The following is a 6,991-nucleotide window of genomic DNA, read 5'->3' on the forward strand; positions in this document are numbered from 1 at the left end:
CGAGTCAGGCAGACAAACAGTGTGAAGTTGTAGAGAGTCCAAATGTAAATCAGGGACAGCCCTTGGAGAAAAACTCTCCTCAGGCTCAGCCTAGAATGAGTCTAAGTTCGGCACCATATTTGGAAGGTTCTGTTCGAGAGCGAAGGTATCCTCTTCGAGACAGAAAACAAGTCGTTAAGTTTGATTTGTAAAAATGGCAAAATAAGTCCATATCTTTTGTTTTGTATAACCATGCTAATTATGTTTGATGATTATTTTCTTATAATTACTTCTTCATTAAGGAAGGAGAAGTATAATATAGTTCCATCTAGTGGACGACTGTAGCAATGCAATTAATGCTGCTCACAAGAGTAAAAAGGAATGGAGCCATCTTGGAGTCTGTGTATGTTGTGAGGTCATAAAGAATATACCACTATTACCATCTCCTTTTGCCTTGCACTATCATCCTATTCGTCATTTAATCTCTCCGGCCTTGCACCCTATCACAGACCTTCCATTTTGTTCTTTCCTCCCCTCCCACCTTTTCCTGCCTCTGTACTTGCTTAAAACCTGTTACATCCCTAGCTTTTTCCAGTTCTCACGAAAGATCATCAACCTGAAATGTTAACTTTGTTTCTCTCTCCACAGATACCGTCTGACTTACTGAGTATCTCCAGCACTTTCTGTTGTTATTTCAGATTTCCAGCATCTGCAGTATTTTGCTTTTAAATATTGGGAAGACTGAAGGAATTGTTTTCAGTCTCCGCCACAAACTCCGTTTCCTAGATACAGACTCCATCCCTCGCCCCAACTCCTGTCTGAGGCTGAACCAGACTGTTCGTAACCTTGGTGTCATATTTGATCCTGAAGTGAGCTATCGGCCACATATCCGCAGCATAAATAAGACCACCTTTTCCACCTCCGTAACATCGCCCGTCTCCGCCCTTGCCTCAGCTCATCCGCTGCTGAAGCCCTCATCCATGCCTTTGTTACCTCCAGACTTGACTACTCCAACGCACTCCTGGCTGGCCTCCCACATTCTACCCTACGTAAACTAGAGTTGATCCAAAACTCGGCTGCCCGTGTCCTAACTCACACCAAGGCCCGTTCACCCATCATCCCTATGCTTGCTGACCTACATTGGCTTCCGGTTAAGCAATGCCTCAATTTCAAAATTCTCATTTGAAAATCCCTCCCTATCTCTGTAATCTCCTCCTGCCATCAACTCCCCCGAGATGTATGCACTCCTCTAATTCTGCCCTCCTGAGCATCCCTGATTATAATTGCTCAACCATAGGTGGCCGTGCCTTCTGTTGCCTGGGCCCCAAGCGCTGGAACTCTCTGCCTAAACCTCTCCGCCTCTCTACCTCTCTTTCCTCCTTTGACCAAGCTTTTGGTCACCTGCCCAAATTTCTACTTATGCGGCTCGGTGTCAAATTTTTATCACATAATACTCCTGTGAAGCACCTTGGGACATTTCACTATGTTAAAGGCGCTATATAAATGCAAGTAGTTGTTGTTGTTTGTAACAATGGCAGCATGCTGCATTCTGTCTCCATAGAGCCCTACTCCCTACTCCCAGGCTCGGAGGGCTGGACTGCAATATGATTCACAGATAAATATAATTTTCTTCATATAATTGTGGTTATGTAACCGTGCATGCTACAAACACTGAACAAAGTGAGGAGTGTTAAGTACAGGTGACACCCTTGTTTAACATCTTAATACAATGTATTAACCCTTTGACCTATCTGGGGCAATTAACCAATCAACACCTGACTTGGAATTAATATTAGCCTCACAATCAACGGTAATTGCAGCAATTACTGATCAACTGAGACTGATGAACCCGGATAATTTCATGACATGATCACACATGCTTTTTTATATTAAAATACAAAGATTCCGATATTCTTTTTGCAGAAAAGAAAAGAGCAGAAAATTGCACAGGTATTTAACTCCGTTCCCAAGCCACTTAATCTATCCCTCTCCCCAACCTCTGTCTGAGGATGAACCACACTGTACCGCACTCTTGGTATCATATTTGAAACTGAAATAAGTTTCTTACCGCATATTCGTTCTATCACTAAGACCGACTATTTCCACCTTCATAACATCGCCCGTCTCCGTCCCTGCTTCAGCTCATCTGCTGCTGAACCTCTCATCTATGCCTTTGTTACCTCCAGACTTAACTATTCCAATGTGGCTGGCCTCCCACATTCTACCCTACGTAAACTAGAGGTCATCCAAAACTCGGCTGCCCATGTCCTAACTCGCACCAAGTCCCGCTCACTCATCACCGCCTGTGCTCGCTGACCTACAAAATTCTCATCCTTGTTTTCAAATCCCTCCATGGCCTCCTCAACCCTCCCTATCTCTGTAATCTCCTCCAGCCCCACAAGCCCCCGAGATGTCTGTGCTCCTCTAATTCTGCCCTCTTGAGCATCCCTGATTATAATTGCTCCAGCATTGGTAGCCGTGCCTTCTGTTGCCTGGGCCCCAAGCTCTGGAACTCCCTACCTAAACCTCTCCATCTCTCTATCTGTCTTTCCTCCTTTAAGATGCTGGACCTGATGGCTTGCATCCCAGGTCTTAAGAGAAGTAGTGGCAGGGATAGTGGATGCATTGATTGTAATTTACCAAAATTCCCAGGATTCTGGGGCGGTCCCAGCAGATTAGAAAACTGCAAATGTAACACCCCTATTTAAAAAAGGAGGCAGACAAAAAGCAGGAAACTATAGACCAGTTAGCCTAACATCTGTCGTTGGGAAAATGTTGGAGTCTATTATTAAAGAAGCAGTAGCAGAACATTTGGAAAAGCATAATTCAGTCAGGCAGAGTCAGCATGGATTTATGAAGGGGAAGTCATGTTTGACAAATTTGCTGGAGTTCTTTGAGGATGTAAAGAGCATGATGGATAAGGGGGAACCAGTGGATGTGGTGTATTTGGATTTCCAGAAGGCATTCGATAAGGTGCCACATAAAAGGTTACTGCACAAGATAAAAGCTCACGGGGTTGAGGGTAATATATTAACATGGATTGAGGATTGGCTAACTAACGAAAAACAGAGAGTCGGGATAAATGGGTCATTTTCCGGTTGGCAATCAGTAACTAGTGGGGTGCCACAGAGATCAGTGCTGGGTCCTCAACTATTTACAATCTATATTAATGACTTGGATGAAGGGACTGAGTGTAATGTAGCCAAGTTTGCTGATGATACAAAGATGGGTGGGAAAGCAAATTGTGAGGAGGACACAAAAAATCTGCAAAGGGATATAGACAGGCTAAGTAAGTGGGCAAAAATTTGGCAGATGGAGTGTAATGTGGGGTTATCCTCTTTGGCAGAAATAATAGAAAAGCAAATTATAATTTAAATGGAGAAAAATTGCAAAGTGCTGCAGTACAGAGGGACCAGGGGGTCCTTGTGCATGAAACACAAAAAGTTAGTATGCGGGAACAGAAAGTAATCAGGAAGGCAAATGGAATGTTGGCATTTATTGCAAGGGGGATAGAGTACAAAAGCAGAGAAGTCCTGCTACAACTGTACAGGGTATTGGTGAGGCCACACCTAGAGTACTGCGTTCAGTTTTGGTTTCCATATTTACAAAAGGATATACTTGCTTTGGAGGCAGTTCAGAGAAGGTTCACCAGGTTGATTCTGGGGGTGAGGGGGTTTATGAGGAAAGGTTGAGTAAGTTGGGCCTCTACTCATTGGAATTCAGAAGAATGAGAGGTGATCTTATTGAAACGTATAAGACTATGAGGGGGCTTGACAAGGTGGATACAGAGAGGATGTTTCCACTGATGGGGGAGACTAGAACTAGAGGGCATAATCTTAGCATAAGGGGCTGCCCATTTAAAACTGAGATGAGGAGAAATTTCTTCTCTCGGAGGGTTGCAAATCTATGGAATTCGCTGCCTCAGAGAGTTGTGGAAGCTGGGACATTGAATAAATTTAAAACAGAAATATTCTTAAGCAATAAGGGGATAAGGGGTTATGGGGAGCGGGCGGGGAAGTCGACCTGAGTCCATGATCAGATCAGCCATGATCTTATTGAATGGCAGAACAGTATCGAGGGGCCGTATGACCTACTCCTGTTCCTATTTCTTACGTTCTTATGTTCTTATGTTAAAACCTACCTCTTTGACCAAGCTTTTGATTACCTGCGCTAATTTCTCCTTATGTGGCTCGGAATCAAATTTTTTGTCATATAACACTCCTGTGAAGCGCCTTGGGACGTTTTATTACATTAAAGGTGCTATATAAATACAAGTTGTTGTTGTTGTTGTTGTTGTTGTTGTTGAGTTAGGGTGGGCGCAGAATGACTGCATTGTACATCTGCATTATTCCTATCCACATTAAGGGCGATGAACTTATCACCTGCTTGCTACAGTTATATAAAGTTCTGGTCAGAGCTCGTTGGGAGTAACTGTGTTCAGTTCTGGGCCCCGCCCCTCAGGGAGGGTATATCGGCCTCGGAGGTGGAGCAGTGCAGATTCCCCAGGATGACATCGGGGCTGAAAGGGTTAAATTACAGATCACATGGAGTATAGAAGGTTAAAGGATGATGTAGTTGCAGACAGAGCATGTGGACTCAGGGGACAGGCGGCAGAATAGATCACAAGCTGGCTACAAAACAGGGACCAGAGAGTGGGGGTTAAGGCTAGTTACTCAGACCGGCAAATGATGAGGTGGTGTTATCTGAGGATCGGTGCTGGGACCACTGCTGTTCACCATTTGCAGAAACAATTGGACTCGGGAATCGGAAGTACAATTTCAAAATTTGCGGATGATCCCACACTGGGTGTTTGATTAATACAGAGGCAGATTGCGGCACAATACAGGAAGACAATAAACTTGCAGAATGGGCGTGTAATTGGTAAATGAACTTCAATGTAGACAAGTGGGAGGTGGTGCATTTTCACAGGCAGAATAAGGAGGTCACGGACTGCTTTGATTGGCTGGATTTTAGGTTTTTCTGTTTTCGGGGCGAAAGCGGAGATGGGGCGGGAAAGTTACCGGCCGGGAATACTCGGGCGCTTTGGTAAGGAAGTCTGGTCACCTGGGCGCTGTGCCAGGGGGCGCAGAGCAAAGGAGGCGTTGCACACCTTTCATGGCGCAAGGATGGGTATCTCGCATACTAATGAGCCGGGCTGGGAGCGCTCCGAGAGAGGCCTCAGTGGAAAAAAATTCCCAAAACATTTCCCACGCCACAACACAAATCGCTAAAAGAATTAAAAGGACAAACACTCGCACTGACCTCCGAACATTTCACCTTCCCCGCCGCCACCGCACTGATTTCGGGTGCGATTCCGGGCGGACAGATCGGGCAGAAGGCCAAACTCCAACCAGGCGCAGCTCTTCCCGGCAGTGCTGCTCCGCGCCAACGCAAAACCCGACCGGAGACCACACCGCCGCCTTTCACCCCGCTCCGGGGCGAAAACCCGCAGCGCAAAGGCCCGGAAAATCCAGCCCTAAGGGTGTAAATGGGGTAGAGGGGCAAAAGAATCTGAGGGTACAGATGCACAAGTCGCGAAAAGTAACAACGCAGATTAATAAGGCCAAGCAAAGCCAACACAGCAATAGGGTTCATTCCTGTCGTGTGTAATTGAAAAGCAGAGAGGTTATGTTAAACTTGCATGGAACCTTCATTGGGCCACATCGTTCTGGTCTCCATAGTATAACAAAGGATATCGAGCACTAGAGAAGGTGCAAACAAGATTCACAAGGTTGATACCAGAACTGAGAGGATATATTGATCAGGAAAGGCTGAATAGCCTGGGGCTCTTTTCTTTGGAAAACAGAAAGCTGAGGGGTGACCTGATAGAGGTTTTTAACATAATAAAAGGGATTTTTAAGAAAATTAATCCACTTGTGGGGAGTGCAAAACCAGCGGCCACAAATATAAGATAGTCACTAATAAATCCAATCGTGGAATTCAGTTCTTTACCCAGAGAGTGGTGAGAATGAGGAACTCGCTACCACAAAAAATCGAGGCTGACACTCGTAGTGCAGTGCTGAGGGAGTGCTGTACTGCCGGAGGTGCTGTCTTTCAGATGAGAGGTTAAACCGAGGCCCTATCTGCTCTCTCAGGTGGACATGAAAGATCCCAAGGCACTATTTCGAAGAGCAGGGGAGTTATCCCTGGTGTCCTGGATAATATTTATCCCTTATTCAACAGAACAAAAAAACAGATTATCTGGTCATTATCACATTGCTGTGTGTGGGAGCTTGCTGTGCGCAGGTTGGCTGCTGCATTTCCCACATTACAGCAGTGACTATGCTTCAAAAAGTACTTCATTGGCTGTAAAGCTCTTTGAGACGTCCGGTGGTTGTGAAAGGCGGTATATAAATGCAAGTCTTTTTCACGGGGAGTATTTGAGGCGACTAGCATAGATGCATTTAAGGGGAAGCTGGATAAACACAGGAGGGAGAAAGGAATAGAGGGGTATGCTGATAGGGTGAGGTGAAGAGGGTGGGAGGAGGTCCGTGTGGAGCATAAATGCTGGCATGGACCTGTTTCTGTGCTATAGACTCAATGTAACACAGTCACTGGGTGGCTAGCCAGCTTTCAAACAACTAGAATCAGAAAGAACATAAGAAATAGCAGCAGGAGTAGGCCACATGGGCCCTCGAGCCTCACTGGCTGATCCGATATGGACTCAGGTCCACTTCCTTGCCTGATTCCCATAACCCTTATGATCCCCTTATCATTTAAGAAACTGTGTATTTCTGTCTTAAATTTATTCAATGTCCCAGCTTCCACAGCTCTCTGAGGCAGCGAATTCCACAGATTTACAACCCTCTGAGAAAATTAATTCCTCCTCAACGCCGTTTTAAATGGGTGGCCCCTTATTCTGAGATCATGCCTTCTAGTTCTAGTCTCCCCCATCAGTGGAAACATCCTCTCTGCATCCACCTTGTCAAGCCCCCTCATTATCTTATATGTTTCGATAAGATCACCTCTCATTCTTCTGAATTCCAATGAGTAGAGGCACAACCTACTCAAC

Source organism: Pristiophorus japonicus, chromosome 21 (assembly GCF_044704955.1).
Source record: "Pristiophorus japonicus isolate sPriJap1 chromosome 21, sPriJap1.hap1, whole genome shotgun sequence".
Taxonomy (NCBI): Eukaryota; Metazoa; Chordata; class Chondrichthyes; family Pristiophoridae; genus Pristiophorus; species Pristiophorus japonicus.